At 46.8% G+C, this 13,924-nt stretch overlaps 1 protein-coding gene across 1 annotated transcript in view; it reads right to left on the bottom strand.

Annotated features, from left to right (window-relative positions):
• MAP3K2 (mitogen-activated protein kinase kinase kinase 2) overlaps positions 1-2,805 on the bottom strand; it is an 87,906-nt gene extending 85,101 nt beyond the window's left edge. Inside the window, exon 1 of the mRNA XM_043894776.1 lies at positions 2,679-2,805. The gene's annotated coding sequence lies outside the window, so the exon portion shown is untranslated. The remainder of the gene's footprint in view (positions 1-2,678) is intronic.
• Positions 2,806-13,924: the final 11,119 nt, after the last annotated feature.

The raw sequence follows: 13,924 nt of genomic DNA, 5'->3' as shown, positions 1-13,924 counted from the left end.
GTGGTTAAATCTCTGTGCTTCCACAGCAGGCGCCACAGGTTCAATCCCTGGTTGGGAAACTAAGATCCCACATACTGTGTGGCATGCCCAAAAGATAAAAAAAATAAATAAATAAAATGGAGAGGTGATATTGTTTTAGATTAGAAGAGATCAAAGAGACTTAACCAAATGTAGTGAATAAACCTTGATGGGATCCTGGTTTGGTGGAATTAAGTATAAAAAGCCATAAAAGATCTTTCCAGCACAAGTGGGGAGATTTAAACATGGATGGATACTAGATTACATTAAGAAATTAACAATAAGAATTTATTCTTATTAATAACTATTCATCAGAAAGTTAACAACAATGTATCTTGGCTATGTAAGAAAATGTCCTTATCTTTGGAAATGCAAGTTGGCATATTAGGGGTAAACTGTCATAGTGTCCACAGTTTTGTTTTCAAATGGTATAGCCAAAAATGCTTCCTAAGTGGCTCAATAGTAAAGAAGCTGCCTGCCAATGCAGGAGACATGCAGGAGATAGGGATTCAATCCCTGGGTTGGGAAGATCCCCTGAAGGAGGAAATGGCAACCGATTCCAATATTCTTGCCTAGAAAACCCCATGGATAGAGGAGCCTGGCGGGCTACAGTCCATGGGGTCACAAAGAGTGGGACATGACTGAGCGACTGAGCACACAGGCATCCATGGCCAAAAATCATGTCCACATTATGGCGAGATGCCAACAAGTGAGTCTACAGGATTACCACGTGGGTGTTTGATATCACCAAATTCCTGTGTACTTAACACTGCTTCATAACGAAAAGCTGGGGCTGGGTTGAGGGGCAGGTAGGAGGGAGCTTAGAGAGCTCCAATTCTACAAGGAAAAAAATAAAATCAATCTGATACTAAAGCTGTGGGACTTGTCTAGAACCAAACACAACGCCATTTTAATACAGCATCTATTAAATATAGTTTACTCCTCTGGTAGCAATAAGCTAAACAAGGGATGAAAGTTCCAATTAAAACACTTAAAAGACTGAATCTACAATGTAATCATCAAATTATTTACAATAAATCTTTAATAGTTATTTCTTTCAAGAGAGATTCATGGAGAGCATGACTAGATAAACATTCTATAATGATATTACATTGAACAAGACTCAACACACGTTTATATTTCAAGCAAACGACAAATCAGTGAACAATCCACTTCTTAACTCTGTAATGCAACATTTTCTCTACAGACATTACACAGACATTGAACTACAAATTTTCTTAAACCTGATAATACATTAAAAGAAATTATCAAATACTACAATTTGGGGCATCAATAGATTTCTTAAAACATTTACAACTATGCATGAAACTTAAGTTACTCAAGAGAATTTTATCAACACTTTCTTCTGCAAAGAGAAATGTAAAGGCTCTCTAGCTTTAATCATAATCAAAGAAACAGTATAGGTCAATGCTAAAATGAGAATTTCAGTTAGTTTATAAATACTCATTACTTTGCTACATACATACGAAAGAAAACAATCACATCATTAAAAGATAACTCTCTACAACACTCTACACATTAAATTCTGGCCCTTCACTCAGAGATATTGCACAAGTTAATGCACAAATTACTAAGTATGTTGTCATTGCCACATAATCCAGAAACAAATTTTGCAATAAGGAAATCTCAAGCAAATAACCCAACTGTGAGTTCCCTGTATGCATCAAGAATAAATTGCACAAATTGTAACTTTTCAAGAAATATGGAGTTTAACTAAATCTATTTCTTCTTTTTGATAAGAGGGGGAATATTTTCTGTTCGGTCAGTTCCACCGCAAAAAAAAGAAAAAGGTAAACGTGCATGGAGTCACCTTTTAATAGTAATTTTTTTGGAAAGAACCAAGAAAATCATTTGGCTAGACTGCAGGAAAACACAATAGGGGCATATAAGCTCGACCTACTTATGTAAATATTTAGATTTTACTCCCCAGAAGAAACTTTTCAGGTTTTCTCATTTTCCTCACATATTTATTTTCGCAAGATCAGAAATACACTTCTACGGAGAAAACATCATATTCGAACCAAGGCTTTCCCAGATTACCAAGCTGCGTGACCTTGGGCAAGTTGCTGAATCTGAGCCTCGATGTTTTCAACCGTAAAATGGAGAGACATTATCACCTCACTGGGCTTCGAAGGTGAGGTGAGACAATGCACGATAAGTACCGGGGGCGTAACAAGTGCTCGCTAAACGGTCCATAAAGAGAAAAGGGCATCAACCCTAACCGCTAGTGCACGACGATACAGCGGGGCAAAGACAAGCACTTTCTCGCTTCCTGTATCTAAGATTTCTGCTTCTCCCAAGGACCAGGCGCAATGTTCCTTCCAAAGGCCCCGCGGAGTACGCGTCTTGACAGCTCCACCGCCCAGCGGTCTACTTCGCTCGGACCTGGACTTCAGGACAGGATGCAAGGGACCCAAGGTCCGCCCACCCCAAGCGAGGCTACAACCTAGCGAAATCTCCGCCCCAGGGGCTGCGCCCAGGCCGGCAACGGCCCCCTCCTCACGTCCGGCCCCCTCCCCGCTCCCCCACCCCCACCGCCACCGCCACACATTTGTGCGGGCGCGCGCGCGCGCTCACACACACACACACATACACACACACACACACACACACACACGCACGCACGCACACGCACTTACCCGCCGCTCCGCGGGGACGTAGGGAGCCGCAGACCCACCCCTCCGCCCCCGCGCGGCCTGTCACTGCGCCCCCCGGTCGAGGGAGGCTGCGGGCCCCCGGGGACCGGAGGGGCGCACGAGGAGTCGGGCGCGGGCCGGGGGGCCAGGCCCGGCCCTCCTTCACATGGAGCCCGCGCCGGGCGCAGCGGCGGACTCGTGGACTGCGGCGGCCGGTCGGGGCCTCTCGGCGCCCCTCGTTCCTTCTCGCCGCCGCGGCCCAGAGGCCCGCGGGAAGCTGGGCAGAAAAAGAGGAAGCCGCGGGCCGGGCGCCGCCGAGGCCGGAGAAGGGGCGGGAGAGACGACTCCGCGGCTGGGAGCCCCGGGCCTCCCGGTAGTAGTCGTCGTCGCCGCCGCCGCCGCTGCGGGCCGCAGGACCCCCGAACACCGCACCCAGTGACCGCACCACCCTCGTCGGGAGCCGCTGCTGAGGGTAGCCCAGCCGCCACTACACACGGACCCGTGACGTCGGGCGTAGCGCGGCGCACGTCACGGCCGGCTCTCTCGTGCGCGCGCAGCCCTCCGCCTGTCGGGAGCGGAACCCGCCGGGGGCGCGCTCTCGCCCAGAGCGCCGCGCGGAGGCCGAAGGGGAGCGTGTCCGCGCCTGCGCAGTGGCTGGCTGCGCCCACGCACGCCCGGTTGCACACGCCGGCTCGGTAGTGCGGAGATTCCTGGCCTGCCAGGGCTATTGCGCCGCTTTGGCGGTAGCTTGTGGCCGCCGGCTCCCGGGCTGTGCGCTCCCGCACACACATGCATCTCGGTTCCCTCGCGTCTACGGGAGTCCTCGGCTCCGAGACTCCAAACCAAACCTCGAAAATGGTCTCCCGCGTGGGCTTCTGGCAGAGCGGGAGCAGCAGAGCAAGAAGAGGCTGCGACCCACTTCGAGTCCATAGCAAGTCGTTTGCAGGCGAAAAGATCTCGTTTTTGCATCTGGTTTCAGCATTTTTTTGTAAAAGACTTAAGAAATTTTTGTCGACTTGTCACCTGACCGTAAACCACTACCCTGAAGATCGGCCTTCTAAGTTTTACAGTTCACTGTTTACTTCTTGTATGTATTCGAGGTCGGCCCAGCAAGTATTACTTTTTAATTGTTAACGAATGTGGAAATCTCGGCGCAGGAAGATGAATTGACACACCACCCCTAGGACTTGTGACAGAGTCTAAAACCCCGTCGCTTTCACGGAATCTTTTCTTCACTCACCGTCGCCCCGCAGAACCAAGTACAAACTCATCGCGTTAGCGTTGGAGGCCTCTGTCATGTGACTGACCTGCATTCTGATTGTCTTTAGCTCACACTGCTTTGATCCAGAGAGTATCTGTCCTGCTCCATCTCTTGTTTCCTCAAATACCCCTTACAGCTTCCTGCGCCATTTCTTCCCTCTTTAGCACCTACGTGCTTTATTGGTAGGTTATGGATCCCACCTGCTTCCTGCCTTTTCCAGACCTCATATCAAACAGTTGAAATAAGAGAGATGGGAGTGGTGCCCACCCAGAAGTAAGCAGCTACCCAACTTGCAGCCCTGGACGGAGGGAAAGGGTGTTATGTAATAAAGTAGATAGGTCTCCTCCGTGAAATTTTTATTACAGGCGCATTAGCGGTGTTGTCAAAGGAGCAGGAACAGAGATGTTCATTGGCAAGTTTTTGTAATGGTGAAGCCTGGAAACCTAAATGACTCGGACTGAGCGGATAAATAATGGTTCGTTTGCTCTGCAGAGAATTAGGCAGCCACCACAAAGAAAGGCTAATGCTGGAGGACCTCAAAAATACAAAGCTAAATAGAAAAGCAGTTTGCTGCCCCTAATTTAAAAAGTAGAGTACTTTTAAGCTTATGTATGCAGAAAATCGGTCTTTAAGATGGCTTTTGGTTCTAACATCTAAGCCTGATATACCACAGAAAAATAAAGGATCTCAATATACTTGGGCAGGATTTAAGTCTTAAACTTTTATATTATTTTCCATGGTTCCTGGCCTGACCATATACTACTCACTCAATAAAACCTTGTTTACCAAATAATCTCAAGATGGAGATGGATTTTTCCTCATACCTCTGCTCACTTTTTCTCTCCCTACCCTAACTGGGACTTCATCCACCATTTTCCACCACACATATATATTAATAAAAGCCTCTTTTTTTTCTTTTTCTCCAGTCTCTTTTTACATTGGTGAGATACTTGCTTAGACATTAAATCTCTGGCATCCTGGCTCATTTTGGGATATATGATTACAAATTCATGAACTTGGAATATTTTTTTTCAGGTGCAAGGAACAAAACAGCTTAAACAGTAAAGTTTATTTTCTCACATAACAGAAATGCAGTAACTGGGCCCACAATTGGCTAATGGCTGTGAATTGTCATCTCTGCAGTCAAAAGATGACTGCCTCATCTTCAGACATTATGACCTCCCACTCAGAAAAAGGGAGAAAGTCTTCTGTCTTCTCACTCTCTAATAAACTTTTAATTTTAGAATAGTCATAGATTTACAGACAAGTTGAGAAGATAGTACATTGAGTTCCTATATACCCCACACCCAGTTTCCTCTTTAATTCATATCTTACATTAAAATGATCATTTGTCACAATCAGGGAACCAATGTTGATACAATATCATTAACTGAAGTCCATACTTGACTCAGATTTCCTTAGTTTTTACCTAATGTCCTTTTCTTGTTTCAGAATCCCATCCAGGACACCACATTATATTTAGTTATCATGCCTCCTTAGGCTTCTCTTGGCCATGACTTCCTTTGTTTTTGATGACCTTGACAGTTCTGAGGAGTGCTAGTCGCGTGTTTTGAGGAATATCCCTTCCCTCTGGTGTCTCTGATGTTTTTCTGGCGATTAGACCAGGGTTGTTGGTTTGCGGGATGCAGATCACTGAGGTATCGTTATTCTCACCACAGACTTATCAAGGACATTCCTGACCACATGAATTATGGCTGTTGAGCTTGACCTTGATTGCCTGTTTGTGGTTTTATTTGTCAGATTTCTTCGCCTTCTTTCCATGCAGTACTCTCTGCAAAGAAATCACCCTTCTCACACCTGGAGCATGGGGAGTCAGGCTCCATTTCCTGGAGTACAAAGTATTGACATGAATTCCATGGAATTCTTCTGCATGGGAGATGTGTCCCTTCTCCCTCAGTTACTTACTTATGGAATTGTTTATTTATGTCACTATGGACTCATGGATATTTATGTTATCTCTGGTTTAAAGAACCTCTTGTTGAAAATGAAAGAGGAGAGTGAAAAGGTTGGCTTAAAACTCAACATTCAGAAAACTAAGATCACAGCATCTGGTCCCATCACTTCATGGTAAATAGATGGGGAAACAATGGAAACAGTGAGAGATTTTATTTTGAGGGGCTCCAAAATCACTGCAGATGGTGAGTGCAGCCATGAAATTAAAAGATGCCTGCTCCTTGGAAGAAAAGCTATAATCAACCTAGACAGCATATTAAAAAGCAGAAACATTACTTTGTCAACAAAGGTCCACCTAGTCAAAGCTATGGTTTTTCTAGTAGTCATGTATGGATGTGATATTTGGACTGTAAAGAAAGCTGAGTGGCAAAGAATTGATACTTTTGAACCGTGGTGTTGGAGAAGACTCTTGAGAGTCCCTTGGACTGCAAGGAGTTCCAACCAGTCAATCCTAAAGGAAATCAGTCCTGAATATTCATTGGAAGGACTGATGCTGAAGCTGAAACTCCAGTACTTTGGCCACTTGATGCAAAGAACCGACTCATTGGAAAAGAACCTGATGCTGGGAAAGATTGAAGGTGGGAGGAGAAGGGGACAACAGAGGATGAGATGGTTGGATGGCATCACCGACTCAATGGACATGAGTTTGAGTCAACTCCAGGAGTTGGTGATAGACAGGGAAACCTGGCATGCTGCAGTCCATGGGGCCGCAAAGAGTCGAATACGATTGAGTGACTGAACTGAACCGATAGCCCAATGCCACGTTATTTATTTTGTTCAGGTTACTCCAAGTTTGGGCATTAGGAACTCTTTGCATTGACTTTTGTCGCCCTTTGACATATCCCCATCATTGTGGGGTGTTTTCTTGTGTTGGTTTGTTTTGGGATGTTGAGTGTTTTTGTTTTGTTTTGTTTTTACTTTTAGAGCATGCCCCTACTATTTGACCTTACCAGAGGTGCCAATTCATCTTGACTGTTTCCTGCCCCAGTCCTAGAGTCAGCCATTTCTCCAAGGAGCCTTGTTTCCTTTTATTGGGGAATGACATTAGAAACAAAGATCTGATGTCCTCACATCAGCTCTCCCGACGAGGCTGCCTCTTTTGTTTTTGCAGCAGGATCTTCTAATGGTGGCCCCAAATTCATTCTTTTCTTTCCAAAGTCATTAGATTTTACTTGAGTACATAGCATCCCTGCCCCATAGTAAAGAGTCAATTTCCCAATCTCACTTGCAACTCATCATAGCTGGGTGAGTAAGTATTGTCTAAAGGGAAATCAATGAAAGTGTCTAGTCCAAATACCTGCTTTCAGAGACCCTTCCTCAACAGACCACTGCTTTTGCCCCTCTGGCTTCATCCCTTCCTCCATCCTAGAATGCCTCCTGGCCTTCTTGGAGAGTGAAAAACAGGAATGGTGGAGCTGGAAGCAGAGCCCTCTTCCCAGGGCTCTGTACTTTCATGAGAGAGAAGAGTAAGTACTTGTCACCAGTAGATGAACCTACTCCTACAATGCATCTCATTGGTAGGAGCTGGGCCTTGTGTCCGTGCCTGCAAAGACTCAGCTTTACCACAATGGGTTCAGCCCCCAGAAGGCCCACCCCGGGACTGGGAATGCTTCCAGCCATGTCTGGACAGAAACCTGGGTTAGGGTGCAGGGGAGTGGAGGGATGGATGGCGGTCGTGTGGTAGCCAATGGCGTGTGCCTGAGAAGTACTTGGAGAGTCAGGATGTGGAGAGCCAGAGCAGGACCCCTTAAGCTTATCTTATACTGTGTAAATGATCTGTGGGAAATCTGTTATCCTTGTCATCCTCAGGGCAGCTGCGGTTGAAACTCAACTTTGCTGTTTTAAAAAGCAAAACATTAACAAGGTAGGTCTTCTGATAAAAGGTGCACAGTGCTTCCACAATAAAAAAAAAAACTCATTTCTGGGATTTCTGCTGTTTAGAATAGCCCTAGTTTTCTGAGTTTGGTGAAAGGCCATATGAAGGATTTCTAACAGAGGGATTATCTTGAATTTTCTGTGATCTTGATCAACTCCAATTCTTTCATTTATCTGTTGCTAATACGTACATTTCTTTAAAATTGTTATACATTTCCTGTTATACATGTTAATAGAAAATGTGGAAAACACAAGGGGAAAAACCTCTAATTCGTTCTGTAGCTCTATTTCCATCCCATCTTTTCTCTATGTATGGAGCTTTGTTGTAGGGGTGTTTTTTTACTTTTAGATACATTTTTAGATAGTTTTTAAGTAATTGCACATGTAATTTTATGTCCTACTTTTTTAATTTACACAGGATAAGTAGTTTGACTTTATCTTCCCTTATACTTGCAAGCAAATTTGAAAAGCTGGCATATATACTTAAAGTTTTACCTTTATTCTAACCTTTTTAATGAAAAATGTTCATAAAATGGATATATGTAGAGCCAGTGACAGCTTCTTGGCTGCCATGGGACACATTAGAGATTTTTTTTTTTTTTTGCACTTAGTGTGTGAGGCAGTGAGAGCGACCACAGGAGATCCCAGTGCTCACCTAGATCTGAGAAGTGAAGCTCATACAGATAACGACTGTGCCTTTTTTATTCCATTAGCCCTTGCCCAGCGTGATCGAATTTTGCTTACAAGGTGAAAAGAATATTATGGATTAGCACTGGGGGAGAATCTCTTGTTTTGGAAAAGATCCGAGAGATACTTAAATCATATGTTTTATCTGAGTTGGTGCATTCTAAGACTATCTAGCTAAAAGATACGCTTTTTTTTTTTTTTTTTTTGGCTGTACCTTGTGGTATGTGGGATCTAGTTCCCTGACCAGGGATCAAACCCAAGCCCCCTGCATTAGGAGCTCAGAGTCTTAACCACAGGGCCACCAGGGCAGTCTTAAGATACGCTTTTTTTTTTCTTTACTGTATTTTTCTTTCTTTATTTTTGGCTGTGTTGGGTCTGAGTTGCGGCAGTTGTGCATTCTGGCTTCTCTCGTTGCAGCTCGTGGTCTTAGCTGCCCCAAGGTGTGTGGGGTCTTAAGTCCCCATCCAGGGATTGAACCTGAGTACACTGAGGAGGAGGAGAGTACACAGAGGATGAGATGGTTGGATGGCATCACCAACCCAATGGACATGAGTTTGAGCAGGCTCCGGGAGTTGGTGATGGACAGGGAGGCCTGGTGTGCTGCAGTCCATGGGGTCACAAAGAGTCAGACATGACTGAGCGATGAACTGAACTGAACACTGTATTGGAAGGCAGATTGTTAACCACAGGACCACCTGGGAAGTCACCCAAGATACACTTTTAAAACATCAAGTTGTCTGGTCTTACCTGGTGTGGTCCAGTGGTTAAGATTCTGTGCTTCCAAGGCAGGGGACCCAGATTTGATCCCTGGTCAGGGAGCTAGATCCTGCATGCTGCAACCAGGAGTTCACATGCCACAACGAAGATTGAAGATGCTGGGACCCAGCACAGTCAAGTAAATATTTTTTTTAAAAAAACAACATCAAATTGTGAACAACAATAATCATTTTTTAAGAAGGTGGCTATTTGCTTGGGGCCTCCTGCTGGCCTCTGCCACTGCAGCAGCCCCTAACCCAACTACCATCCATGGGCTCCTCCCTTCTGACTTGTCAACAAAACAAGGATTGGCTGCTTCTTCCCTTCCTCCTGTTTTTGTTAATGCTGGCTTCTTATTTCTTTTCCGTTCCACTTGTGCCTTCTCTCTCTACCTCACTCTCCTTTATCAAATTTTATTAGTTATTTTTCACAAACATCCTACGAGGTAGGTTGGCAGAATTAATACGTCATTTACCTATGAGGAAAAAGTGTCAGAGAAAGGTTGTGTTGCACCAGGCCCCTGGGACACCTAATGGAGCAGTCCTGAGCTGGAGCCTGCCTGCCCAGGCCTCCCTGGTCCTGATGTCTCACTTGGCTCCTTGATGCCAGCTCCCTCCATTCGCCTCATGCCCTATGCCCCTCCTGGCACCAGGGCTCTGCTCTCCAGGTTCAGCCTCACCATTCCTGAACCATGGTCCTTCTGTCCAAGCCTTCCCAGCCCCATCTCAGATCTGCTTTGCAGGACCCTAAGCCCCCATGGTACACCATCAAGTGGGTTGACACTAGCAGAGGTGAGTGAAGAGTTAGCCATATCCCTCCTTAAGGTTCATCATATCCCTCAACCCAGTGTGACATAGCTCCTTCCACAAGTGGCTTCTACAAGGCAAGTCACAAGGGTTGGTGTCCCTTCTTCAAATGGTTCAACGTTATAGACCAGCCTGGCTGAAGCTGAGCAGTGCAGGGTTCAGTGTCCCACTGACCCTTCAGGCCCTCCAGACTGCTCAGACCAGTCTCAGAGAGTGGGGCTCCCTGTGCCCTCAAATGGTAGTCATTCTGCCATGGCCAGGCCTGGTAGCTCTGGCCAGGCTGAACCATACAGAACACTCGAGTCGGCAGACACTGGTATCTGCTCTTCTCGGCCACTTCACTTAGCATCCTCATCTGAAGACAGGGCAAGGCATCCTGGCCCAGGACTGTGGTGGACACAGTGGGGTAAGGCATGTGAAAGCCACTGGGAAACAGCACTTGTCCCCACCTGCTGCCCACAAGAAGCCCAGCACGGCCCCTCCCTGCTAGACTGCAGAGCCAGCAGGCCCTTTGGAATGGAGGGCACCCAACACAACCGGAAGGTGCAGTTGTGGCCTCACATTATGAGTCACCACCTCTCGTTCCTGGAGTTCACACCAGTGATCAGGCTCTGATGAGCCAACTGGCCAGTCAGCCTTAAGCACAGAACAGGGTCTGTGCCAGGAGAAATCTATGCTGTTTTCTACACCATGGGAGACACAGCCGACTATCTGGAGCCTCTGAGACCATCCTTCCCCCACGCTCCCTAACCCTCTCCCACCATCCCTGAGAGCCAGGTTCTCATGTCCTCTGCCCTGGAAGTAATTCACACCAAAGCAGGAAATGCTGAAAGATGTTACCCCCAGAGGTTTATAAAGTTATAAAGTTGTAGAGACATTTTGAGCAGAGAAACTGTACTGTGATTGGTCTGGCTTGGGTTCCCACGGCCAGTGAACCGGGCTTTTACTATAAATTCCTGTACAGGCCGGTGCCTGGTTTTGCTGAGTGCTCACTTGCCAGTCCAGCGTCCTTGCCCTGCCTTTCACCTAACTCCAATGCTGGAAGATCCGGTAGCCTGAGGGGGCCTGTGAGTCAGACATCGCAGCGATGATGAGTATATTCAGTGCCCTGGTAGGGTTTCTGAATGCCGATCTCCATGGACAGGACCAGGACTGGTGCAGACGTGTGAGGCCCTGGACCGTCTTACATCAGAGAGTGACAAAGTGCTCGGAAGACCATACAGGCATGTTAAACAGCCTCAGGAGTCAGCGTAAACGAACTGCTGCTGGCCAAATATGGAACGTGTTGAACATTAAAATAGTGAATTCTATCCCATATTATAAAATAACCCATGAGTCATACTGACACGTAAAGGAAGAAGAAGGGAAAACCCTCCATAGCAGAAGAATTCCACTGATAAGTAAAATGAATGGTGGTGTTAGGTAACTCATGTTGCACATTCAAACAGGTGGGTGAAAGCCTGATAAGTAGAATACTCACTTTCAAAGTCTCTCTACTCAAACGATAATTACAAAGGGGAAACAGTAACTTTATGATGGAGAAACCTGGTAAACACCATCTTCAGCACACAAAACAAATACCCTGCAGCTCTGCCTCTTAGGCTTCCAGAAGTCACCACTGCAGTGGCCGCGAGGGGCGACCTTTGTCCCTGTGTACATGCTGTGCTCAGCAACTTGCGCTCAAATTCAGGCCACGTACACATTGCTACACTGATTACTGACCAAGGAAGTACTTTCAACTCAATAAATACCTGTTTCCTATGGATGGCCACTTGGCATACAGGTCAGACTTGACTTTGAATGTCTGCCAAACTGTGAGCTCCGGCAGGCTGCTTAACCTTTCTGAGCTTCAATCTTTCATCTATATAATGGAGATGATAATAATAATACCTATTGAATGAATCAGCAGTTCCATTCCTAATCTTTCCTCAAGAGAAATGAAAACACAGGTCCACACAAAGACTTGCATATGTATGTCCACAGCTGCTTTTTTTATGATAGCCCCAAACTGGAAACAACCCAAATATTCATCAACTGGTTAGCAAAGAAAGGAAAAAACCAGGGCTCACTAAAATGAATTTCAAAAGCATTATGCTAAGTTAAAGAAACTAGACAAAAGACTACAGTGCATGATTCCATTTATATGAAATTCTAGAAAAGGTAAAGCTATAGTGATCCGTGGTTGCCAGGGGCCAAAAGTGGAGACTTGTCAGCAGAAGGATAATGGGAATGTTCTATTTAATATGTCATGAACATTGTGGTGTGCTGGTGGTGAAAAGCTTATATACTTTCGTCAAAATTCATCAAATTATATACATAAAATTGCTGGATTTTGTTGTAAATTAAGCCTAATAAAACTGATTTTTAAAAACCTACTTTACAATGTCACTGTGAGGGTTAATGCAGCCCGGAGCTCAGTGCCTGAGTAGGACAGCAGATCTAAAATTATAGCTGTTAACCACGCGCACAGTCTTTGACCATGCAGGCAAATGTGTAGGCAAGAGGCTACCCAGGGGAGCCACCCTCTCAAGACGTTTGCAACTGAACTGAGTAATAAGATGATCCGTGGTGGAGTAAGGAGGGCGCAGGGTGGCAGATTCTAGAGGAGGGACTGCGGAGTTCTGGAGCCCTCGGGGCAGCAGAAGCTCCTCGTGCCTGGGAAATGGGCACGCACTCTCGTCGCGGCGCCACCCTGCTGTCCTCCAGTTCGGACTCAGGAAGTCCTGCCGGGGCACCACCTCAGCCCGAAATGGTGAAAGTTCACGCCGCCGCCGCCGCCCACGCCTTCGGCTGCCCCTCCCTGCACCCTGCCCTGTGCAGCCCCGTCCCCTGCCTCGCCAGGGCAGAGCCCACATCCACACAGGAGAGTACACGCTCACTGTCTGGAAGCCCTTAGCCCGAGGGTCAGACCTTCGGCTCCAGGGCCCGGGCTGGCGGGGAGGGGCAAGGGAAAGACTGCAGCGCCAAAGACAGCCTCACGGTTACAGCGAGGGATCGCAGTGTGTTTATGCGTGTTGTGTCTTGTTGCTTGGCAACCAGGTCTGGGCCGCAAGCGGGCTGGGGAGGAGGGGTCTCCTCGTGGGAGTGGGTTGCGGTGACTCATTCCTGCGCGCTGTGGCCCCTGGGACGAGGTTACCAGGTACACGCGGTTTCAGGCTGGGTGCAGCCGGCCAGGCTTCCACTTGTGGAACCGAGCCCGGAGCAGCAGGAGCTCCTGGTAGGAGCACCAGGTACAGAGAGTCAGCCCACTGCTGGGTTCCTGGTTTTCCCAGTTGTGTAGCCTTCGGCTACGCAGTCCCTTAACCTTAACCTCTCTGACCTCAGCCTCCTCATCATGACAGGAAGCCTATGAGATCACATTAACAGTGACTCCTTACTGGGGGCTTACAACAGACTTTAAACATATTACCTCATTCACACTTATCTCCCTACTGAATTTGACAATGAGGAAACTGTAGTCCAGGGCAAAAGAAACTAACTTTCCTAAAATCACCTAAATTGGAGGTGGAAGAAACAGGATTCCAACTTGGTTCTCTGTGGTGCAGCATCCTGTCTTTTCATTATTACATTCCACTTCAAGTGCCCCGGGAGTTCAGGGACTGAGCTCCTGGGTTCAGCCTGCAGCAGTTCTCCAGGGCGGTCCCACAGCTGGAGGGCTGGAGAATTCTCTGACATCAGGGCCAGGTCTGAGTCTTGCAGATGGTCCCTGCACTTGGCTGAGAGAGGCTGTGGCTGCCTTCATGCCTCAACCTGCCTCCTCTCACTGGAAACTCCAGTTTCCCTTTTCTGTTCTTGTCTCACCTCCACAGGCTGTCTTCCAAGTGCTGTATGATGTCAGATCTTGACCAGTCTCCTTACAGCTGCCGGAATCTCTCGAGTCAGTGTAAAGC

The sequence above is a fragment of the Cervus elaphus genome, chromosome 33 (genome assembly GCF_910594005.1).
Source record: "Cervus elaphus chromosome 33, mCerEla1.1, whole genome shotgun sequence".
Lineage (NCBI taxonomy): Eukaryota > Metazoa > Chordata > Mammalia > Artiodactyla > Cervidae > Cervus > Cervus elaphus.
This window is presented reverse-complemented; position numbering and strand designations above follow the sequence as displayed.